Consider the following 26,452-nt stretch of genomic DNA (forward strand, 5'->3'; position numbering starts at 1 on the left):
CTGAAATATACTTGGAGTCCTGTAGTGATTTCATGCTCTTTATTGCAGCTTGTAAAACAGTGATTGAATTGCCCCCCAAACCTCAGGCTTTTATATACATTATTTACACAATGAGTCCCATCTGATTGGCTGATTCTGCTTCCCCGCTGGAGCCTGATTCGTCTTTTCATGCAGGCCAATCCATTGTTGCATTCTACGATCCTACCAGCCTAATAGACTGATTAACTTCTTCCTGGAGCTTGATTGGTCTTTTCCTGCTACCCAATCAGTTGTTGCATTCCAGGATCCTTGTTGTTGTTTAGTCGTTTAGTCGTGTCCGACTCTTCGTGACCCCATGGACCAGAGCACGCCAGGCACTTCTGTCTTCCACCGCCTCCTGCAGTTTGGTCAAACTCATGCTGGTAGCTTCAACTTGCCTATTGTTCTAGGATCCAAGCTTAGTACATAACAAGATCCCTGTTTCCAGAGCTACAGTCCCCAGAGTTCCCCGGGAAGAAGGACCAAATAGGAGAATAAGGGTCTCCTACCAACTCAACCTTATCAAACTACTTCTCCCAGAATTCTTTGGGGGAAGCCATGGCTATTTAAAGGGGTGCCATGGTGCTTTAAATATATGGTGTGCATGTGACCTAGGGCTCTAATTTGCACAGGGAGCTTATTTGAGTATGTCATGGCACCCCAGCTCAACCCTGGGCCACGTACTATGATAGGAAGGGAGATGTGGTCAAGCTGAGTGCCCGCATCTGTTCTTGCTCCCTTCCCATGAACCTTTCACTGCCACCAGCGGAAAGGTTTTATATTTCCCAGGCTGCCTTCCACCAAACACCACTGAACACTCCCTCTTGGCAGAGTGCTGTCGCCTCTTAAACAAGGTATGGTTTAAAGCGAACAGAGACCGCAAAAGTTTTGTTAACAAAGAGCCAAATCAGGCAGGCCTATGAAGCACCTCAGACTGAGGTGAGCTGTTGATTTTGTGGTCAGTGCACGCCTCTAATTTAAATGCTATTTGAATTGGAATTTTCATGCAAAATTGAGAGAGAGAGAGAGAGAGAGAGAGAGAGAGAGAGAGAGAGAGAGAGAGAAGGAAACAGGAAGGACTACTCTATCAATGAATACATTTGAATACAGGATAGAAATAGTCTGTACACTCAATCTCAGAAGAAATGGAGTCGCCAGGGGTGCCAGGTATAATCAGTGTGTGACAAAAGCATCTTGGGGCTTGAAATGAGGAAAGTACCAGATTCTATTTATGAGCCAATGAGGGCTGGTCTGCAAGTTGCTTTGGAGTGAAAGCAGAAAGCAGGCTTCATCCTTCTTCTGAAATCTCAAGGGGCTGATGCCACGAGACAAAGGAGAAATGTTCACCATTGCCACCAGAGAGTGTCTGTCTGGCATCCTTTCTTAAAGACATGCTCTGAATGGTTTTGGAATGTGCAGATTCATCTCAAAGTAGCTTCTTTCCAGATCCGCTATTTGGTACAACATTGTGGGAACCAGCATCCCGCCTTTTTGTTGTTGCTGTTGCCTGATCTTCTCACAGCTGTCACCAACAAGTCATGGAAGCAGAGGTGCAGCATTGGGGGTGAGCTGAAGAAGCAGATGGGGCTGATCACCACAGTGGCTGACCCCATCCACTCAAGGCTTCTTCATAGTCCTGTACAAAATGTTCTCTAATTGCATTGATAAAACAACAACACATGCACAATAGGGTTTCTCTGCCCGCTTCAAATTTACCAAAACTCTGATGGTTGCTGGGGAAAGTGTGTTGTGTAAAACTATTATGCATGTGGTGGTGTGTGTTTTTAAAATCCAAGTCACTAGAGAATATTTGGTATACTACAACCATTGCTGCTGTGGTAAATTTTACAGTGAAGGAGACTATTCCTATTGCCACACTCCCAAGGGGTGTTCAAAACATGCACACAGATGTGTTGAACCAGATGATAGATATAGAGATAGAAAATAGATAGATAGATGCAAAACAGCAGCAATAATACAATCGGCATACTACACAGTTTACAGTGGTACCTTGGGTTACAGACGCTTCAGGTTACAGACGCTTCAGGTTACAGACTCCACTAACCCAGAAATAGTACCTCGGGTTAAGAACTTTGCTTCAGGATGAGAACAGAAATCGTGCTCCGGCAGCAGCGGGAGGCCCCATTAGGTAAAGTGGTACCTCAGGTTAAGAACAGTTTCAGGTTAAGAAAGGACCTCCTACTATTTTTAAATAGTATTTATTAAGGTTTACAAAAAGGCAAAAGAAAAAACACCAAATTAAACAATAGCAAAACAACACATCACAATAAAAAACAGAAAAATAGAGACAATTAAAAACAAAAAGAAGAAAAAAACAAATCGAACCTTCCCATAACTTATCTTTCATTTGCTTGTTTCCCTGACCTCTTCACACCTCCCTTTTTTGTATTCTAAGTCAATTATCCATTTCAGCAAATCCTTTCCCTCTCTTCAAAATTTTTATCCTGAAAATTTATCTTGATCTTAATATAAGTTTACTTTCCCTCTTTTCACAAATTAACAGTCTATTTTTCTTAAATCTTTGTTACATTTTTGCTAAAATCACATAGATTCATTCCAACATCATTCTAACATTCATTAATTTTGCAATGTTTCTGTAAATAGTCTTTAAATTTCTTCCAATCTTCCTCCACCGACTCTTCTCCCAGATCTCAGATTCTGCCAGTCATTTCTGCCAATTCCATGTAGTCTATCACTTGCATCTGCCATTCTTCCAGAGTGAGCAAATCTTGTGTCTTCCAGTGTTTTGCAATAAGTATTCTTGCTGCTGTTGTGGCATACATAAAGAAAGTTCTGTCCCTCTTTGACACCAATTGGCCGACCATGCCCAGGAGAAAGGCCTCTGGTTTCTTCAGAAAGGTATATTTAAATACCTTTTTCATTTCGTTATAAATCATCTCCCAGAAAGCCTTAATCCTTGGGCATGTCCACCAAAGGTGAAAGAATGTACCTTCCGTCTCTTTGTATTTCCAGCATTTATTATCGGGCAAGTGATAAATTTTCGCAAGCTTGACTGGTGTCATGTACCACCTGTATATCATTTTCATTATATTCTCTCTTAAGGCATTACATGCCGTGAACTTCATACCTGTGGTCCATAACTGTTCCCAGTCAGCTATCATAATGTTATGTCCAACATCTTGTGCCCATTTAATCATAACCGATTTCACCGTTTCATCCTGAGTATTCCATTTCAACAACAAATTATACATTCTTGACAAATTCTTAGTTTTGGAACAGAACAAATTAAGTTCTTAACCCGAGGTACCACTGTATTAGGATCAGCAGCAGTGAGCTGGAAAAGGGTGAGAAAATAGTTAGCATGTCGAAATTTGGCTGAGCACCCTGTGCACGGTTGTTCTGGGAACCACCCAAATCCATGGTGTTTGCTTCTAGCTGCCTAGATTAGAGTTTGTAAATCACACTGAGCTGTAACAAAGGATCTCCAGTCAGCTGAAATGCAACCTGTAGCTTTTAATCAGAAATGCAGACAGAAACGCAGTGTTATCATTGAAACTGCTGCTACGAAGTTGGAATAGCATCAAAGGAAAGTTTCCAACCTCTGCTTAATTATGTTCACATTCCCTGACTTTTCTCCATGCTAATCTGTTGCAAACAGGAGTTAACACTTGAAAGTCCCATCCCCATCTCATAGCAAGGCAGGTTGATTTTAGGCACTTTGGCAGATGATGTCATTGCTGGTGCTGTGGGCAGCTGCTCTGCCCCAGCCCACCACTAGGAGGAACTCCTTGTTCTTCCTAAAAAGCCATTCCAGACTCAGGGGAAGTCTCTAGAAAAGTGTGTGTGTAGCCTACAACATAGGAGGAATGGGCTGCAGCTGGGGGAACAGAAGCTTCCACCCCCCAACAACAATCAGATGAAACTCCAAGAGTGGTGTCTGTGTTCGTCTTTTGCAGCAAAACAAGAAGTCTTGTGGCACCTTAAAGACTTAACACATTTCCCATGGTGTAAGCCTTTTGTGACCACAGGCCAAAACTTCCAGCAAAGGTGCAACATTTCAGCATCTGCTGAAGGGTACAGTGGCCCACAAAAAACTTAAGCAACTATACAAGACATCTGAAGGCAGCCCTGTATAGGGAAGTCTTTTAATGTTTAATGTTTTGTTGTGTTTTTATATATGTTGGAAGCTGCCCAGAGTGGCTGGGCAACCCAGTCAGATCTTCGGGGTATAAATATTATTATTATTATTATTTATTAATTAATTAATGCCTTTATTTTCATCAGAGAAATGTTGGAGGGTATGTTATTATGGCTTATCTCCTTGGCTCAGTGGTCTCATACCCTCCAACATTTCTCTGATTAAAATAAGGATATCCTACCATAGCCTCTAACATTTCTCCAATGACAAAAGGGACGTCCTAAGGAAAAGCAGGACATTCCATGATCAAATCAGAAACCAGGATTGGCTTCTGTAAATCCAGAACTGTCCCTGGAAAATAGGGACACTTGGAGGGTCTGTAATAAATGAGTTAGGCCACATTCACTCGATACTATGATGCCACTTTAAACTGTCATGGCATCCTCCAAAGAATTCTGGGAGTTGCAGTTTGGTAAAAGTGCTGAGAGTTGTTAGGGGACCCCTATTTCCTTCACAATGTCAGAGCAGTTTAACAGCCAGTCCCTCTTACGTGTCGAGGTCCCCAGGGCCACCCCAATAACTCCCACATCACACAGAAATTTTGTTTAAGGTTTTTGGCATAATTTTGGCCACAACTTTATTAAAATACAAAAATGTGAGTGGCTGCTTAGGCATTGGTTGCGACTATCTGCCCCCCCCCCCCATGGGGTACAGACTGACATTCCGCACGCCTGCGAAAGTCAGAAAAGGGGAATACACTTGGGGGTAGCGATGGAGCAGGGAACCTGCCCTCAGCCCTCCCCAAATGCAACCAGGGGCTCTTGCATGGCCCGAGCCCCTTGACAGGGTGGACAAAAGCAATAGTGAGCCCCTGTATTCCTTTAACGGAATCCCTTGCAGCAGCAGCAGCATTAGAGGGGCAGGCACAGCCAATCCATGCCCCTCAACCAACCAAACCATAAACCAATGCCTAACCGCAACCTGACAAGTTGTGACGATTTGCTATGCAGTAGGCAAAAACCAAATGGCCCCAGCCAATCAGCCAGATGGACAAAATTCCTACCGGGCCCCTGCCCCAAGAGCAGACGACCCCATGACAGGCATAGCAAGGTCAAAGCGAACAACCCTAAATATAGGGAGGGGGGACGGGCAATCCGATGCACGGGGCGAAAAGAGGAAGCTCTATGTCTCGTGCAGGGAGTTTTAGTATTTCTGGCTGTCAATCAACAAATGGCAACATTAACTTCTTCCCAACAACAAGGGAAGCCCAATCACATCAGTGGCCAACAATCAATTAGCCCACCCCACAACTTTGGAGTGTCGGCCCCCAATGCAACACGTGCTCTCCATGAAGGAGAACACACTTTCCCAGGAAAGTCTGTGAAGTGCAACTCTGTTAGGAAAAAGACAGAGTTAACAAACTACAGATCCCAGAATTCTTTGGGAGAAGACATGATTGCTTAAAGTAGTGCTTTAATGTGTGAATGTAGCTCCAGTCTTTAAAGGTGCCAGAAGACTCCTCATTGTTGGGGTTATTTTAAAAAATGCAAATACTCATCTCCCTGAATATTTGCATTATATTCATGGCTCCTGCTTCTTCACAACAGCAAAAAAAATGATACATGGCTCCAAAAAGCTACAGCAGCCACATAGAGAAAGGAATGCTGAATTTCACTGAAACAGTATAAATATCATTTATGAGTGTTAAAAAACAATTAACCAAAGTGCTGTTTGATAGTCATGAAAACAAAACATGAAACCTGGTGACATGCTTTGTCTCTACCCTAAAGTTGAGAAATAGTCACTTGCCGCCACCAAGAGGCAGCACAATACCAGAAAATAATAGTCTCTTGTAACTGAAATAAATGCATTTTATTTCGCACCTATATAAACACTTTTAGAGCAGTGTATTTATAAAATCATAGAGCGTAGTACATCCACAGCTCGTTCAATATTAAAAAATGAATATAAATGAAAAACAATACAATTAAACGCTGTCTAATCATTTACATAAAAAGGGCCACAAGTTTCTACTTGTGAAGGAACTGACAATACATCTTAAGGCCTGAAGGTTTAAAGCATGTATAGCCAATGTGGAATTCTCCAGAGGTTGTAGACAAGTCCCATCAGCCCCAGCCATCATAGCTAATGCTCAGGGATGATGGGAGTTGTAGTCCAGTTTTTCCCAGAGTGGCTGGGGCAATCCAGCCACATGGGCAGGGGGTATAAAGATTATTATTATTATTATTATTATTATTATTATTATTATTATTCCAAAACTTATGGAGAGCACATTGAACTTACAGAGAGCACATATATTCATTCATAGCTACATTGGCTATGGCTTTAAGGAAAAGTGATTAATTTCACTATAATGAATGATGAATTATGTAATATTTGAAGGGTACGATCCTAGGCTGAGGTGACTACAGGACATGGGTGGTGCTGTGGTCTAAACCACTGACCCTCTTGGGCTTGCCAATCAGAAGGTCTGCTTTTCAAATCCCCACGACGGAATGAGCTCCTGCTGCTCTGTCCCAGCTCCTGCCAACCTAACAATTTGAAACCATGCCAGTGCAAGTAGGTAAATAGGTACCACTGTGGTGGGAAGGTAAATGGCATTTCCGTGTGCTCTGGCTTCAGTCACGATGTTCCATTGCGCCAGAAGTGGTTTAGTCATGCTGGCCACATGACCCGGAAAGCTGTGGACAAACGCCAGCTCCCTCACCTGAAAGCAAGATGAGCACCGCAACCCCATAGTCGCCATTGACTGGACTGGGTCTTTTACCTTTTACCTTTTACCTTCTTTTGCCTTTTACCTTTTACCTTACCTAGGATGCTGCAGAACTTCTTCTTTGTGTTCAGAGGTGCATCAGAGGTGGTGGTTCACAGGTGCATCAGAAGTATAACGTATAACCAAAAGGGTAGCACATGGTTCATTAACTGTGTCTTAATATATAACACAGTAATCGCTTTGACACACTCCACTAATGGGTTGACTGCTCATGGAATGGTTATTTTAATCTCTGTTAGTTTTGCTTAGCTATACAATTACCTTTAATCCCTATGCAAAAAGGGGTCCATTGGAATTTCTTGACGAATGTCCTTTGAACTGATGCATGTGAGGAGGAAGTAGCAGGGCTCTCCGTATTGCTTTATTTCTAATCAAATGAGGAGATGTGGCTTCCACGATCATTTCTGTAACAAAGCCGTTTTGGATTTCGTTTTCCCCCATCTGCTTCTCATTACCGAATCATGAGCTATGTAAATGGAAAGAAATGTCCTCCTCAATGCTGCATTCATATTCTGTCATCTGCGCAAACAGAAATTCACTACAGTGCGAAAGAAAAACAAGCATTCATTCAGCACGTGACATTTCTGAATGTAAAGGCGATGGAGTTATGTAAGTTTCCTGGGCATGCCAAAGTTATCCATCCCAAAGCAGTCTCCTTCGTAGGCAACATCACAGCGCCACAGAGACTTCACAGAAGTGGGCTAAATAAACAAGACTGCAATGCAACCATCAAGGCCCTTCACTTATTTCACAAGGTTGCATCTTTTCTTTCTCTGTATGTTCTCTCCAATGTCCTTTAAAAATATGAATGTTTGGGGCATTCTAGTGAGAAATTATGGTTCTGCCATTTCTCCCACTCAGCTAAAATATCCGTTACATGAAACAACACTCACGCTTTCTAAACTTCACATTTCAAGATGTTTAAAGTATTACTGGCATCATCATCATCATTATTATTAGCCTAGCCTGGAGAAAAAGTATATGAAGCAAATTGTACAGATGCCATTCAAACACAGTGAAAAGGAAATCTGGGATCAGAAATTAGGTTCATAGTCACATGTGATATTTTTTGGATATGAATCTGGGTGTGGGAGAGTGCAAAGGTAAAGGTAAAGGGACCCCTGACCAGTCATGACCGACTCTGGGGTTGCGGTGCTCATCTTGCTTTATTGGCCGAGGGAGCTGACGTACAGCTTCCCGGTCATGTGGCCAGCATGACTAAGCCGCTTCTGGCAAACCAGAGCAGCGCATGGAAACGCCTTTTACCTTCCCACCAGAGCAGTACCTATTTATCTACTTGCACTTTGACGTGCTTTCGAACTGCTAGGTTGGCAGGTGCAGGGACTGAGCAATGGGAGCTCACCCCGTCGCAGGGATTCGAACCGCTGAACTTCTGATCGACAAGTCCTAGGCTCTGTGGTTTAACCCACGGCACCACCCGCGTCCCTCTAGGGGGAGTGCATACCTGTGCACATAAACTGTGATGGCTAGCACGAAAAAGCCATTTTGGCAGGATCTTCTAGATGTTCAATGAGCTTGTTTTTGCACTTCATGTCTAGAAAAAGTATCTTCTGGCCCCAACCCATCTACTTCTAAGTCACAAGCAATTAGACTCAAGCAAATAATAACCAACTGGTTGCATTGATTTCAGTAAAATTTAATAACAAACTACACATGATGTTAAGTTTGCAAGAGCACTTAATGTGCCATTTTTAGCATTTAAATGTTAGATAGTAATTCAGAGGATCAGGAGGATCCTGAGATCAGAGATGGAAGGACAACCATCTCCCTGATTGTTGCCCAGATAAAGTTTCCAATCCAATCCAATTTACTGGTATGTGATTGAATCCCACCGAAAAACGTTAGCAGACTGAAAACACCCTGTGCCAAGGCCATTGTGTGCTCTTACCAATTTAACATTTAGTGAAAAATTGCTACATGATAGTACCAAGAGACACAAGCATTTATCTAGATGGGGAGTAAATCATAGTTGGTGGTAGGGTTAGCAGATGTGTAGAGCTTCTAACATCATTTTTAAAAAATAAACTTGAATATTTTTTTAGTTTGTAGACAAGGTGGAGCTGATGAGTAGAACAGACGTTACTACCATGAGATTATTTGTATAATAAGTTATGTTGTAAACCACTCTGAGATCTATGGATGGAGGTTGGTATACAAATTGATTGACTGATTGGTTGATTGGTTGATTGAATTAACAAATGAATAAAATAGATGATTTGTGGTGAAATGTGAGGATTATGCTACCTGGTTAAACCAACAGAGTGATTTTGCATCGTAATTTCAACAGTAGATGAGCTACAGATGAACAAGGAGATTCAACTCAATATTTCATATTTACTTTTTTTTGAAAGATAGGCATTGTGGCCTACTTGGCAAATTCTGGAGCTTGTTTCCACAAGGGTGGCACACCTAGTGGAAAGTTGGCAGTTTCATCTAGCAAACTCAAGGTCTAGTCAGTGTGTTTTCTGTTTGTAGATCTAGCAAACGAAGAGGGTAAGGAGCAAATATGAGCTGGCAGATGACCTCCAGGCATCTCCATTAACTTCAATGCTTGACCTAATGTTGAAGAGAAGGTAAGAATTTGAAATAACAATATCTGCATTTTCTGAAATATAGGGTGGAGTGGCATTATTGTGTGGTGTCCATGACACCTAGGAACCCTTCTCAAATCATTTGATGGGATGAGTGGCTGAATTTCTCAGCACTTTCCAAAACCCAGAGCAAACCTAGAGTCCTTATAAACACCCACCCAAAACTATGGTTTGTTTCTTACTATCAAATTAGAGCTGCTCCTCATTGCACTTATGCACAAGGGGAAAGCTCAGCACACAAATGTCTAATAGCTGAATCACACATTTCCTCTAAATTAAATTAGGTGCACTGCAGTCTTACCCCTGAAAAGTTTTGCATTTGGATTATGTTAGCTGCTCTGAGTCCGCCTGTGGTTGAGAAGGTGGGATACAAATAATAATAATAATAATAATAATAATAATAATAATAATAATATTTATTTAAGTGTCAAGAGCCATGCAGCCTCTCCAATTTCCTGTGCTTCTGAGTGGGTCTTTATTCGGGACACGGCTCCACTGAGGACCAAACGACACATTATGTTAAGCTTGTGATGGGCAGCTTTACAACTGCCTAAATATTAGCCATGGGGGTGGTGGGTGGCGATCAGAATCAGAACTGTGTGGCATGATGAGGGAATTTAATCCTCTGCCCCCTTTAGGGTCCCAATCAAGATATTCTTCCAGCAGCTGAAATTTCTCCTAGGCTCACTTAGAACGTTTTGTGCAGCCAAGGACTTCTCAGTTCATTTTACCACTGTTAATTTCTAGGGTGGGAACATCTGGATTGTCAGCCACGTAGACCAACATATCTTGAAGAAGCATTGTTTTTGTGTCTATCTAGGTGGTCACTCTATTCAGTGGTAGCTTGTGGCTATTTGTCTCTTTTGGCGTATATAATGGCACAGGGTATAACCTCATTTATATGAAGGTAATGAAAATCAGGACCAATGTTTTGGTAGGCCTACAGTTGCTAGAATCATGTGTTTCCATTTGACTTATGGTAGAAACATCACAATTAGCTATCAGATATCCCAAAACCATTCCAAGAACCTTGAACTTAGCTGGTTTTATTCTTAAAGAGATTTCAATGAGTAGCATGTGTTTTGAAAGAACAGCCTGTTTATTATTAGTTGAAGCATTTTGCTGGACCACAACTGGTTATAAACATTTAAAGAGCTACGAACTTCAAATTGCTCTGTTTGAACTTTGGAATTGCCTTTCTGCATTGATTGGAAGTATGTGAGGATTTGGTAGTCTAGCTAGAGTTAGTTGTAACTAAATCCTATTGACTGAAATTATTTGTGACCAACAGTGCACTCATATACATATACTCAGAAACAAGCCCCACTGACTTCAGTAACAGTGGGTTACAAAAGTGGGTCTTATTTCCAGGTAAGAGCGTATAGAACCACAGCCCAACTTATCCCATTTCAATGGGATTCAATAACTTTAGCCGAAGTGAAGCTATTGTAATTGTGAATATGACTCTTAACACAGACATGTTATATTTGAGATGTCAAATGTTTCCTGTCTGTGGTTTTTTGCTGCTGCTGCCGCTGGCCCTGGGGAAGTGGCTTTAATTAAGAACTATTTTTCCTTGTGAATATCCATGTATCTTAATAGATGCTCCCGTGTCATATTTCTATTCCAAGAAGGATCTCAGGATTCAATTTTCTTTCATACAAAGGGGATGTGAGTTGGACGTGATCAGTCAATCCAGTTACAAGTAATTAATGACTTCACTGCAAATGTGCTTGCATCAAAGCCAATAATAACAGCGAGGGCCAGAGTTTTGAAAGGAGCTCAGAGCCAGATTCACAAGAGTGCTCTCCCTCCCTCTCTCTACCCCAAAATAAATACCAGATTTTGAACAGGACTTAGCTCCTTCTTTGCACACAAAGGAAAGGGGCAGATTTTTCAAAAGTGCCAGCCCACTAGAACCTGGGGAAGTGTGAGGGTCATGACATCAGGCTTAGCTACGTGGGTGAAGGCTTCAGAGAATGGCCTTCCCACATGGATACAAGAATCATGTGTCAAGCTTTCAAGTAGGGCTCCTCATCCATCTCCATCTATACCCAGACTTTGCAAAATGAAGATCAGATGGGGAGGAGAGGCAGAGCAGGTTGTCATTGGCGTACCAAAGCTGCCTCTGATATTTTATGATATGCGAGCAAAACCTGGCTTCTGGTATTCATGTATATCACTACCATGAAGTGGGAACTGACGGTTGCATGCCTAGGTGTGTTTGTTCAAAAGTAGGTCCCATTCTGCTCAATGGGACTTACTCTCAGGTATAGAACTACAGCTTTAGACAGGTTTCCACACAGAAATGTGTATGTACAGTGGTACCTCGGATTAAGTACTTAATTCGTTCCGGAGGTCCGTACTTAACCTGAAACTGTACTTAACCTGAAATACCACTTTAGCTAATGGGGCCTTCTGCTGTTGCCATGCCGCTGGAGCACGATTTCTGTTCTCATCCTGAAGCAAAGTTCTTAACCTGAAGCACTATTTCTGGGTTAGCAGAGTCTGTAACCTGAAGCATATGTAACCTGAAGCGTATGTAACCCAAGGTACCACTGTATATGATTCATAGATTCAGCATACCTCTATCCCCATAGAGTGAGATGTGGAAGTACCCCTTTCAGATAAGGCTATGTGTGAGTACAGGAGGTGCTATTCTGTCCAGTTTTCCATTTTGGCAGAGCAAGCAGATCAGGGTCCAAGGAACCACTGGTAGGTAGATTAGAGTCTGAGGGGTCAGGGACAGTGGCCCAGTTTGTTTGTTGTATTCCTGAATCACCCTTCTTTGAGCAGAACACAGGGCAATGTACAACAAAGTATAAACTACAAAGTTAAACTGATGATTAAATGAAATGCAAAATTAAAATAAGAATAAAATTAGGGATGGGTAAAGCCATCAATTTTGGTTTCTCTTTGTTCCTCATTCTTTTCCTGCAGTTCTGAACATATTCGCATCAGCCTGCATGTTTCTTTTTAATGCTCCCATGAAAATTCATCAGTGAATTAGTGTGGATTTCTCCTAACATACATATTTTTGTATGGAATTTTGCCTCCTATACACATCTTTCCAAAGCAGTTCCCTCTGAAATAACGTATTTTCATATGTTATTTCACCAACATATGCATTTTTATGGACACTTCATCTCATTCTGTGCACACATTCCCTGGCTGCAGAACTGCACCACAAAATTCAGATTCAAAGTGTGGATTTTGCAGAATGGCTGTATTTCAGTTTGCATATTGTTTCAGAAAGTACAGAAGACTCATCTTTAAATGCAAACAGAATTGCTTGGCTTTATAGATGAGCAGGGATTGGCTGGTGGGATCACATAATAAGTCCTGCAGCCATATAGTTGGCATATAAAAAAGCATTATTATTATTATTATTATTATTATTATTATTATTACTACTACTACTACTACTACTACTACAACTACTATTTCTTCTAATTTATGGGAGACAACACACTTATGCCTTGAAGTCATTAATTTATTATAAGCTTCCACAAATGCATTTTAATTCTGTGTTTTCGTATAGGAAGATGCAGCAGCAGCTGATGGACCTTAGGAATAAAAAATATCACGTGCGCTATTTCTTTCTTCCAAATTGGCCCATTTCACAGTTGATGTAGACAAAGCTTGGATTCCATTGAACGAACAGACGTACATGCAACTGCCTTGCAGGAGGAGCACCATAGAGAGCAATCCCCTTTGTCCCAGTCTTCAGGCCACATGTAATCATTCTTCAGAAACACTCATATTTGTGGCCAAGCCACTGGTCCAACCCGATGAATAATGCTTGCTATAATCAGTCCAGCTGGCTTATTAGTTGGGTATGATTGCCAATGCCTATGCGCTTTCTCTCTCTCTATATATATATATGGAAAAAATCACAACAGCAGATACTGATAAAATACACTGCATGTTTTGCAAGTTAACTTTGATGGTATTGAAAAGTATATTGGGAATTTTGGGTGGAGATGTCACCATGTAATGCTGGAACCCATCTGATATTTTTGTTAACTGTTATGTAACTGTTTTGGGCTGTTTTATAGTATTTCGCACATTGCCTTGGGAGAGGTGATGATCGTCATACTAATGCACGTAAAGCTTGGAAAGGAGCTGAAAATAATTTCCCCTCCTCCTGAAAACCCATATCATAAGACCATAAGAATGGCCCTGATGAATCAGGCTGATGGCCCATCTAGTCCTATTCTCACAGTGGCCAACCAGATGCCAAAGGGTTACAGACGCTTCAGATTACAGACTCCGCTAACCCAGAAATAGTACCTCGGGTTAAGAACTTTGCTTCAGGATGAGAACAGAAATCGCACAGTGGCGGCGTGGCGGCAGCAGGAGGCCCCATTAGCTAAAGTGGTACCTCAGGTTAAGAACAGTTTCAGGTTAAGAAGTGACCTCCGGAACGAATTAAGTTCTTAACAAGAGGTACCACTGTACACTGCCCACATGTGACTCTTGGCAACTGGTATTCAGAGGCACAAAACCTCTGAAAGTGGAAGTAGAGCCTAGACATTGTGGCTCCTAGTAGCCACTGGTAGCAATCCTCTCCATGAATTTGTCTAAATTTTTTTAAAGCCACATTACTGGGCAATGACAACAATGACCTGTGGCTGCTTAATCTTTTCCTTTGTTGGGAGACTTAAAGATACACATCTGTTGGCCAATTTGCAAGGAAGGAACCCCTACTCTGAGTAGTTTGGCTTAAAATGTGTTGCTCAGGCCTGGCTTCAAGTTTGGGGTGGGGTGATCCGGGCCTCAGTGGGGCCCCTGGCAGCCTAGTTCCCCAAGACATCAAGTGATTTACCTGGTGGCGGCTTAATTACAGGACAGTTCCAGCCAGCATGGCAGAGAGGCCACTCCCAAGTCCTGTCAAATTAGGGGGCATCTCAGCAGTGCTGGCCCCGAGTGGATTTTTTTATCTACATGCTTGTACTTGCTGCCACAACTATCTGAATTACACTGACATCAGGGATGGAACTGGTGTAATTCAGAGAGTGGCGCTGGGGGACTTTGAGGTGCTGTGTGGGCTCAGACACTATCCTGATTGCCCCCCTGCTGGTGGCGTTGGCGTTAATCTGAGAATGAACCTACTCGGACCCTGTGGCCATAATCTGAAGTTTCTCTTCTTTGTGGCAACACAAGAAGAGACCTTTTCTGCAGTGGCTCCCCATTTGTGGAATGCTCTCTCCAGGGAGGTTTGACTGGTGCCTTCCATTATACACCAGGCAAAACCTTCTTCTTCAACCAGGCCTTGGACTGATACATTTTTCGTGTTGTGGGAGTGGGTGGGGGGACAGGCATTATTGGGTGTTTTGTGTTTTTAGCTTGTACTTTAATGTTGTGAACCACTTTGAGATCTATGGATGAAGGGTGGTATACAAATTTAATAAATAAATAGTATGGCACATGCTGGCACCAGGTATCATATTGCAGAGTTCAGCGAAACACGCGGTTCTGTCGGAAATGTAGCATCAGAGTCTTTATTTACAGCAAAATAAACAAAAGCATCATGACGAGTGCTGTAAGCTTCGTCTTCTCACACAGACAGTCTCTCAGAAGAGAGTGAGAGAACAAAGAGCGGAAGTTCTCACAGACTTACTTCCGTTCCCATACTCACAACAGGACAGAAAAGTAAACACAGGATTGTATGATCCAGCAGCGGAGAATGAAATACTAACAGAAACGTCGGCTCCTCGGTATACAGAGCAGTATAATAATAATAATAATAATAATAATAATAATAATAATAATGAAAAAGAGAAAAAAGAAAATATCTTAATGTGCATCTTGGCTAAGAAGTTACTAGGCAGAAAAGAGTGCCTTGTTGTTGTTGTTTAGTCAGTTAGTCGTATCCGACTCTTTGTGACCCCATGGATCAGAGCATGCCAGGCACTCCTGTCTTCCACTGCCTCCTGCAGTTTGGTCAAACTCATGCTAGTAGCTTCGTGAACACTGTCCAACCATCTCATCCTCTATCGTCCCCTTCTCCTTGTGCCCTCCATCTTTCCTAACATCAGGGTCTTTTCCAGGGAGTCTTCTCTTCTCATGACGTGGCCAAAGTATTGGAGCCTCAGCTTCACAATCTGTCCTTCCAGTGAGCACTCAGGGCTGATTTCCTTAAGAATGGAGAGGTTTGATCTTCTTGCAGTCCATGGGACTCTCAAGAGTCTCCTCCAGCACCATAATTCAAAAGCATCAATTCTTCAGCGATCAGCCTTCTTTATGGTCCAGCTCTCACTGCCTACTGTATGCAAAGATTGCTTTGCACAATGATGTTTTAGAGCAATATTTCAGATTTCAAAACAAGCTTACACAGTCACCTTATGTGCATTGAATCAGACCATCGGTCAATTTAGCTCAGTATTGTCTTCATTCACTGACAAGATGCTCTCCAGGTAGGGAGTCTCTCCCAGCCCAACCTGGGATTGAACTTGGGACCTTCTGCAGGCAAAGAAGATGCTCTGCCACCGTACTACGGCGCTTCCCCAGAATTAAACAATTCTCTGTTTCACTGACATAGTACAGGGTTTGTTCCTGCTAGATAATAAAACTGCTGCCTGGAGCAGACATAAAGCAGACCAAGCAATAGCCAATATCTGTTCCCACAGATGTGGCTGCAAACTCTGTGTGAACTGGCTCCAGCCTGCCTCCTCATAAATTATGCTAGCCAAACCCCAACCTATACTTATTTCATGTATATATGTGTGTGTATGTGTGTTAAGTGTAATTGGGCGATTTATTTAGTACATCCTAGTGGAATGCAGATTTTGTACACGAACATAAGTCAGATGAAATGTGGCTTCTAAGAAATTCTGGAAATATATTTAGTATGTGACTGTGTGTGTTTAAAAGCAACATTATCTTCTAGGAGAAGAAAAATACCCTGACACCAAGCCTAGTTACAGTGAATTAACAGGACGTGGCTCACCTGCTCCATTTTTGAAGTGCATAGGTCCCACCTTTGGTGCCTGCTTCATTTATAGGATCTATTCCTACACAGAACCCAACATATGTAGAGACAATCAATGCTGTCATGGCATCTCAAAACTGGGGGTAAAGTTTGCATGGACTGGGCCCTTGAACCACTGTACTATGTTACTCCCAATACATGTGACAGGATAGCAGATAGGAATGCCTGAACTGGGCTGGTGGATACAAGTTCTGATTCCTCACTCCAGAGAAACATAGAAGCACATAGTTGGAATCAATGGAATCTAATACAGTGGTACCTCGGGTTACATACTTCCCTCTTTAGGGAAGTTTTTAATGTTTGATGCTGTACTGTTTTTAATATTCAGTTGGAAGCCGCCCAGAGTGGCTGGGGAAACCCAGCCAGATGGGCGGGGTATAAATAATAAATTATTATTATTATTATTATTACATACGCTTCAGGTTGCATACGCTTCAGGTTACAGGCTCCCCTAACCCAGAAATAGTGCTTCAGGTTAAGAACTTTGCTTCAGGATGAGAACAGAAATTGTGCTCTGGTGGTGTGGCAGCAGTGGGAGGCCCCATTAGCTAAAGTGGTACATCAGGTTAAGAACAGATTCAGGTTAAGAACAGACCTCCAGAACGAATTAAGTACTTAACCCGAGGTACCACTGTAATTGGATAGCTTTAGCATATCCCGGAACCTAAAGCTTTGTGTCTCTTTTGCAGGAAGTGTATACTTTTTTGTGCAATTTCCAGTTTTAATGGAATTAAATTTTGTTCCATTATTTAATGGAATGGTTCCCAAATCACCCCACTATGGACCATCTGAATTTTTTAAAAAGTGTGTGTGTTTTTATTTTCATGGTACAGAAGAGAAATTTTGAGAATTTTTTTGAGGGTCTTAGCAAACCACAATGTTGTTGTTTTTTGCCTGTCGTAGCAATTGCCGTGCCTTCATTTCACAGCTGTAGCTCCCGATGTTCTTCACAAACATGTAGCGGACCACCTGAATGAACCTGGACCACAGTTTGAGAACTCCTGATCTAATCTAACCCGCTGCTCAGTGCAGGATCTGCCATGCTGGGTAAAGCTACAACATTCAGCCTCTGCTTAAAAGGAGAGCCTGCCACTCTGGGCACTGTCAAATGGCTCTTGCTGTTATAAAGTTTTATCCCAAATCTGCTTTACTGCACTCTTCTATCAATAGGTTTTACACCTGTCCTCTGGTGCAACAGAGAACAGGTCTGCTCCATCTTCTGCCCAACAGCCATTAGGACATTTGGAGACCACTATCAGGTCTCACATTAATATTCTCTTCTCCAGGCTAAACATATTGTTCCTCATAAACAATTGTTCCTCATAAGACTTGGGCTGGATCTAGACACATTAAAAAAAACACCACGTTTTGAGAAAACGTGTTGTAAACTCAAAGCGGGAAATCATCTTGGTGAAAGATGAGACTCCACAGCGCCATCTGGTGTCACAGCATTATAATGTATACAAAACATTTTTTCTTTACTAATGTAGCTGAGTCCTTGGTTTCCAAAATCCCACAGCAACCTGGCCACCCTCCTCTGGGCAGTCTAAGACAGGGGAAATAATAGAATTGCAATTGGAAGGGAACTCAAGAGTTATCTAGAGTTGCAATGCAGGAACCCCATATGATTCAGAGGGCATAAAGGAAGCAAGGAGGGCAAAATGGGGGGCAATGGTTGTGTTCCAGGGGCACCCAGGGAGGCAGAGGAATATGTGCTCAGTACCAGCACCCTTGCTTTAAGAAAGCCAGTGCATAAACATCTCACCATCCAGGCTGCCCTCCCCTGGACACATTCCTTATAGCCACATGGAAGTCAGTTAAACATGGATAAGACTACAATTAACCTTATTCAAAAATTGTGCAGGGTTCTGATGTGTGCATGGTACTCTGTGCAAAAGGATGTTGCTCTGCTCTAATGTCAAGGAGAGCTCCACACATGTGTTTTTCCACTGCGTCTGCAAAGCTGTTCCAGCATCAGCAAGAATGAGGCAACCCCTGGATCATGTCGAACACCCTCCAAAGTTTCCACTGGAGTGCTTTCATAGACTTCAACTCTGTGGGACTAGGAAGACTGACTAGATCCAAATGTTTAAATTTAATGTTATTTTTAAAAACTCTGAAAGGTCACAAGAAGCTACTACTTAACAAAGCAGCATTACATAACTCCAGATCAAACTATCTGCTGTATGCAAAAAAATAAAGAAAGCGACCGGAACAAAGAAAGCAACAGGAAGAGGACATTGCTGGAATGATACATATGTTGGTAGAATCATAAGATTTTAAAAGGACAGCTATTACATGCTGGCTCATTAAAGTTACTGCTGTTAAAATGCACCCTTCTTTATCTGGGGTAATGTGAAACTGCTGAGCTGACTAAACTGCTTGGGAAGTTTATCTAGGGAAGTGAAGCAGGCCACTGGGGGGCGAGGGGGGAGAGTAACCAGTTCTCCAGAGTAAGGCACGTCGTAGCTGATGAATGTGCATTACGGAAAATGTTTTAATCAGAAACTGACTTGAATGGATGCCAGAAGGATATCTGTGCTAGTTTGTTGCAGCAAAAATAACAAAGAGTCTTGTGAACCATTCAACAGATTTACTGTGGCATCGGCTTTCATGGTTCAGAGCCAGTTACTATCAAAAGTATCTAATGATACTTCTAGTCCATGATAGCCTACCACAAAATAAATCTGTTAGTCTTTAAGGTGTCACACGACTCCTACAAAATAACTATCAAAGTAGACTTCCCACTTTCCATAGGCTATGATGATGGAGAGGTCCCATCAAATCATGTGATCTGCTTTCCAAGGGCAGTCCTCTATGTAAATGTATCAATTGTGAATGCATTTGAAGAGCTATTCAGTTCACATCCCATAAGAAGGGTGAGGAGCAGCCTTGAGTGACCCCCCTCAATGGAGGGAACTACAGCTGCCATGATTCTTTGGGGCATTCATGTGCTTTAAATGTGTGTTGGATTGCTTTAAATGTGTTCTGCGGATCTGCCTCTAAGGAGGCACGCGTGTCACCTAGACACAGGCTTCCCTGTGCATTTCTTCTTACATTACAGTCATGATTTCTGCATTTGCATCTACACATGCAAAGGGACACACAAAAAACCCTCTGTGTACTTTTTGGGAGCCTAAGTGAGCACCCTGATGTGGCCAGTTTATTGGTGAACAGACAAATGGATCAGGGCTTCATTTTCAGGACACTGTTGTATCTTGCAAACGTCATATAAGAGAGATGCATGGGGAAGAGGGTTCATATTGCAAGAACCTTTGTTCTTGTGGCTAGCTCTCAGGAAAAGTTGAGGTTAGCTCTCAGGAAAGCAGCAGTGGAAATCTCAAAAGATCCAGGCCACAGAGGTTTGGGCAAAGAGAAAGAAACATGCAAAGTGAGACCACACATCCAAAGGAAAACCTCTGAGGTTTGTCCTTCTCTATCCATCCACATGTAAAAAATATTATACTGTAGAAAGGATTTAACAATGCAGACCCCCATTTTCATAACGTTCCCCCAACCCTGGCTTCTGTCCCTTCCCATCCCTGGCCAGCAATTTACCAGCTTCAGAAGGTTATTGAACAGGCCCCCAAAGCATTCTGTAACCACTGTGTGGCCACAAGGCAAACTGATTTCATATTGGCCCTTACTGCCTGTTCATTCCTCTGGGGTGAACTTGGTGATGGGGGAAAAAAGGATGTTTCCCAGGTGTGTGGCCTGGCGAAACTATGCAAACAAGTTTCAGTTCCAAGTGATTTGCGGTGCAGATATGCTCTTTGGGCTGAAGCCAAACAACATCGTTCATAATTCCTCCTCACACCCAGCATCTAAAATTTGTTGTTGTTTAGTTGTTTAGTCGTGTCCGACTCTTCGTGACCCCATGGACCAGAGCACGCCAGGCACCTCTGTCCTCCACTACCTCCCGCAGTTTGGTCAAACTCATGCTGGTAACCTCGAAAACACTATCCAACCATCTCGTTCTCTGTTGCCCCCTTCTCCGTGTGCCCTCCATCTTTTCCAGCATCAGTGTCTTCTCCAGGGAGTCTTCTCTTCTCATGAGGTGGCCAAAGTACTGGAGCCTCAGCTTCACAATCTGTCCTTCCAGTGAGCACTCAGGCCTGATTTCCTTCAGAATGGATGCGTTTGATCTTCTTGCAGTCCATGGGACTCTCAAGAGTCTCCTCCAGCACCATAATTCAAAAGCATCAATTCTTCGGCGATCAGCCTTCTTTATGGTCCAGCTCTCACTTCCATACATCACTACTGGGAAAACCATGGCTTTAACTATACAGACCTTTGTTGGCAAGGTGACGTCTCTACTTCTCAAGATGCTGTCTAGGCCTGTGATTGCCCTTCTCCCAAGAAGCAGGCATCTTTTAATTTCGTGGCTGCTGTCACCATCTAAAATAGGCACACCATAATGCCCTACCTAGCAGAGCAACACAGAAGTTTCCCATGATCTGTATAAAGCTATACAAGGGACAGCTTGTATGTGACAGAAGATGGAAGCAGCTGGGATTGCAGGCAGGAGGACTCTTTGTGCTTTGAGGATGCCCTCAGAGAGAGGGACCCCCCCCCAAAAAAAAACCATCCAGATATTGTAATTAAATCTTTATTGCTTGACTGGCATGCCATGCATTTTCACTTGAAGCAAAACTACAGTGGGCTCTAGAGCTGATGTGCCATTTATATCCTCTCCTTGCAATTTACAAAAAAAACAACAAAAAAACACCTTAAGACTGCTAGATATGTATAATATTCAGCAGTACTGCCTTCGACAGAAGGATAAGTAAGAGTAATGAAACTTCTAAATTGCTTCCAAGGTGAATGCTGATGTTTTCCCATCATCATAAATACCCCCAGGACAAGCTTTCCAGATGGATACTGTTTACACACGTAGTAGCATTTCATCCCGGCGGATTACCTTAACTAGTGGAGAAAGCTGTAATGAAATGTCATATGAAGTTCTGGAAAAGTTCACGCGGGATTTAAGTAGTGAAGAACAAGCTGTGACCAAATCAAGTACTTAATGTAATGCTGCAGTGAGTATGTCAGAGCTTCAGATTAGATCCACAGCTCTCTGAGGTGGATTTTTTATATATATATAAAAAAAATGTTTCAGCAATCAGTTTGGATACTCTATTGAATCCTAAATTGAGGATTTATTTCAGAGAAACCTTCCTTAGAATTGACTCCCAGGATCTATAGCGAGCCAAACCTTTGACCAGATTGAAAAGCAATATTCTCTGATTTTCTATTTCAAATATGTTTCTTATGAATGTGACACTGTTTTCACACTCCCTTCATCCCTAGAAAATGTTCACCTGCTTTCATAAAACAATAAAGGACCAATACAGATGCTTTAAAATTGTTCCCAATGGTAACTGTTCCCTGTAGCAGTGTGGATCTGGCAATTTTCTGTAAACAGCAAAAACTGCATGCATGCAAACATGTCCAGTATACCTGAAGGAGCGTCTCCACCCCCATCGTTCTGCCCGGACACTGAGGTCCAGCGCCGAGGACCTTCTGGCGGTTCCCTCACCGTGAGAAGCCAAGTTACAGGGAACCAGGCAGAGGGCCTTCTTGGTAGTGGCACCCACCCTGTGGAATGCCCTCCCACCAGACGTCAAAGAGAAAAATAACTACCGAACTTTTAGAAGACATCTGAAGGCAGCCCTGTTTAGGGAAGCTTTTAATGTTTAAAAGGTTATTGTATTTTAGTGTTTTGTTGGAAGCCACCCAGAGTGGCTGGGGAATCATTGCATGCCACCCCAATCTCTGAGCGGTGCAAGATTCCAGGCGTTCCAGGCACTTACCCAGGGTTTGCATGTCCTTTGGAATGAGGGACATCAGAGACTGTTGTGTCTTTATGATATACGGTTATTTACACATATACAACCTGAGCATTGGAGGGGTTCACAGCCTCAACACATCAATGGGGTTTTGTTTCTCCCATAGCAACAGCCTTGGATTCCAACAGAAATCAGGCACGACTCTGTCCTCCAGCTGCCCAGCCTGCCAGCTTTTAGCTCGCACACACAACTGCCAGTGCCGGCCTCTGTCTTTCTTTTTTTTAAAAAAAAATATATTAAAGATTTTCTTGTTTTACAGAAGTATGTGTAATGTCTCTCGTATTTTTTCCATATAACATTTTTACAAATCAGTTTCATTTGTTGAGACATTGAGGGGGGGAGGGGGGGAAGATGGGTGGGTGTGGGGTCAGGTGGCGATGTTTCTATTTTGCTTAATGTATGTAGGGTTTGGTGCTAGCGTTGCTCGTGCTGTTCATTTGTGTTTCTTTGGTGGTGAGAGAGGTTGGGGTTGGCCTAGGGTGCGGCTGCTCATTTGTGGTTGGCTGTGGTGGTCTTTTTTTTCATGTGTGAGTGGGGTGGGTGGGTGTTTTGGATCAGGTTAGCCATATTGATTTGTATGCTGTTGGTGGATTATTGCCAATGTCTTGTTGGGCTGTGTATGTGATAAAGGGGAGCCATACCAGGGTAAAGGTGTCTTCTTCTGTTTGTCCCCGTGTCAGTTTCATTTATTGGTTAATTTTTCTAGTAGGGCTGTTTCCCATAGTATTTGGTACCATTGGTCCATACTTACTCCTGACAGGTCTCTCCAGTGTCTGGTTATGGTGTTTCTGGCTGCTGAAAGTAGGTGGGTTATGAATTCTTTGTGGTGTAAGTGGGCATTGTTGTCTTGGAAGATGTTTAGTAGGGCCAATTCTGGGGTGATGTCTAATACTTGCTTAGTTATTTTACATATTTCTCGTATGGCTGTTGTCCAGAATAGTTGGATTTTGGGGCACTTCCACCACATGTGGAGGTATGTGCCTGTGGAGGTGCACCCTCTCCAGCATTTTGGTGAGGTGGCCTTTGTCTTTCTAAATACCAGCGAATTGAGGGAAGGGGGGCCCAGCCATTTGCCAACTGACAAGGAGCCATTTCCTTTGTTACCTTAATGGCCATTACCTCACCCGGCAGATAGCCTGGCTATTCCAGGTATTGAATCTGTGCTGCAACAAAGAATTAGAAGGAACTCATAGACATACAGCCTAACGCACACACACACACACACACACACAAACTCATAACAATATACTACCACATTCATGGCCACTTATTCATGCACATAAGCACTGGGACCGAATTTCTTGTGTTTCATCTGGAGAAGCAGGAAGTGAAATAGAGCATATTTTAGGGAGAACCTTCGCCTCGTCATTTTAAATAAACTGGAAGGGTCTGCCCCCACCTCTATATGTGACGTACCATTAGGCAGAGTGAAGCAGATGCTTCATGTTGGGAGGCAAAAGGAACACTGGTGAGGTGTTGAAGGGCAGAGCTTTGTGTGAGATACATCCTGTCCTGCACCTCCTAAGCTAGCTGGCTGCCCTCAGATGCATCAGAAGAAGCTGTCCAGTGATGGAAGTAAGATTTCAGGAGCTACCAGTCTTGTTAGCTTTTGTACAAAGGATGTGAAGTTATCTTTTTCAAGGTCAGCCCTAAGCAAAATCCACTGGGGAAAGGGATATGCCAGACTATTTTGCTGCACTGCTTTCAAAAGGCGAAGCTCTCTCTACTTTTTCTATATGGAAGGTTGTATGGTTCACATAACTGCGATCTAACTCCGTTCAGTCCAGGAGCACTTTTACTATCTCACCTGCTGCTTTGTGTAGACCAGGCCATGTAAGTTTTCATTCTTATATTCACTTACTTGAAACCTGCTGACTGTTCTGTTCTCCAAACCGGGCAGACTACCAGCATTTTACGATTTCCACTGCTTCCATTTCCTATGATGGAGAAAGCAGGCATCGTATTTTGAGCTCTGGGGGGATGTTAAAGGCATCACTGAGAGCAGGTTAGGCACACTCCTTGTACAATGAACTATTCTTGAGCTATTACACTACATCATGGGACCAGGAAGGCTCTGACTTTTCTTTATAGGATGTAAGGCAGTAATTGGCTAGCCTAACCCAGTTACCATGCTAAAAATACCATACACATGTAAGAGGACATGCAGGTGGGGAGCTGGCTGAGGGCAGACTGAAGTTGCTGGGGCAGTGCCCCATTTTCCCTATGTACCAGCCTCTGTTGTGCATAATATGAGCCAAGCCACTGAGGGAGGGGCGACTCAGCTTTGTCCCAGGCACTGAGTCCTGGAATGTACCTGTGACATTATTTCTGGTGAAGCAGCACCAAGGAAAATCTATATCAACACCAAGGAAAATCTATATTGCATACACCCCCTCCCAGCTTTGAGCTTATATTACACAACTGCACGTTGAGGACACATCTGCCCATTGAGGACAAAAAGTCATGAAAATAGGGGGTAGGCATTTAATTTTCCTTGCTTGCATGAGAAGGAAATACTTGTTACCCTTTAGCATTGGAAGGAATAAGGCAGGCAATCAGCAGCATCTAGCAGAATGGATAAAAATAAATAAATGAGGAGACAGAGGTGGCAGGGTGAAGAAAGGATGGGAAGAAGGAGCAGCAGCAGCAGCTGTGGAATGACTGAGGGATGCTGTTAATGTGGGGTGAAGGAGGGTCCTACCCTGCTGTCTCCCCTCCCCCTACACACTTTTGTAAAGTGGGCCTCCAGCAAAACTATTTGCTGGCCAGGGTCTTGGCATGTATTTGGAGGTGAAATGTGCTTCTTGGCAGGCACTAAATTAAAAGCACATTCAACTCAAGTAATGCACCTGCTGACACTGGCCTGGTGTACAGCTTGGAAATAGCCTGGTTTCTCTTGAAGAAATGCAGTGTAACTGTAGGCCCCTGTTTGTGAATTTCAAAGTGAAAAAGTAGCATTAAGTCTTCCTAGGATGGAGAAATCAATGCCATGTCACAGACTGGAGTAGCATCATTTTAGCACTCCGGACAGAGACAGAATTGCTCCTGTTTAGGTTTAGGCCAGGCCTAGGCAAATTCGGCCCTTCAGATGTTTTGGGACTACAATTCCCATCATCCCTGACCACTGGTCCTGTTAGCTAGGGATCATGGGAGTTGTAGTCCCAAAACATCTGGAGGGCAGAGTTTGCCTAGGCCTGGTTTAGGCTGTCAGGCTATGCTGAGCCACCCAAAAATCAGGACACCAGTAGGACTGCAAAACTAGATAGGACTTTAAGCACGGGATTCAAACCTACACTTAGAGTGGCCATATCTTATTGTTTACTAAAAGCAGCCCAGAGAAGGGCTGTGATTCAGATTGGGAATACAGCACAGGGGAGATTACTAACCTTTCCAACCATGTCATTTTTCTACTGACACCCAACCCCATACACAAGCTGCTATTTTTATCAACTTCAAAACAGTTAAACTTGTTTTGTGGGTGATTTCCAAGGTTTTGGGGTAGAAAGCAGGAGACACTCACCTTCTCACTGTGCCATGATCCCAATCTAGATTAAGATGTGGGTGCCTGCTTTTCCTTTCCAGAGAGAAATAGCTATTCTAAGCCCATTTGTTGCCATATAATTAAAGCCATGTCAAGTCTGACTCTTGAGGATGGCTCCAGACTATCTTTCAAAATGGCAGAGCAAGCCATTGGAGTACATGCATTAGCTGCAGCCCTCCAGACAGTGCTGGACTTCAGCTCCCACCTTCCCTGACACATTCCACACCATTGTTTGCTATTGGGCAAATATGCCATGCCAAACTCTGTGATTTTCCATATTGTGGAATCCTTTGCCAATGCCATGCAACAATGTATACAGACATGCATAATCTATCATGCTAGCTAGCCCCAAACAAGCAGCTTTAGTCTGCAATCCTATATCCAATTACCTGAAAGTAGGCCTCATTAATCTCATTGAGAGTTGCTTCTGAGTTCATATAGGATCATGCAGCTAGTGTGTTGCGCCTAACATTCATTAAACCATCTTAACTCTGATAGCATCCAAGTACTTAATCTTAATTGAT

Source organism: Podarcis muralis, chromosome 6 (assembly GCF_964188315.1).
Source record: "Podarcis muralis chromosome 6, rPodMur119.hap1.1, whole genome shotgun sequence".
Classification (NCBI taxonomy): Eukaryota; Metazoa; Chordata; class Lepidosauria; order Squamata; family Lacertidae; genus Podarcis; species Podarcis muralis.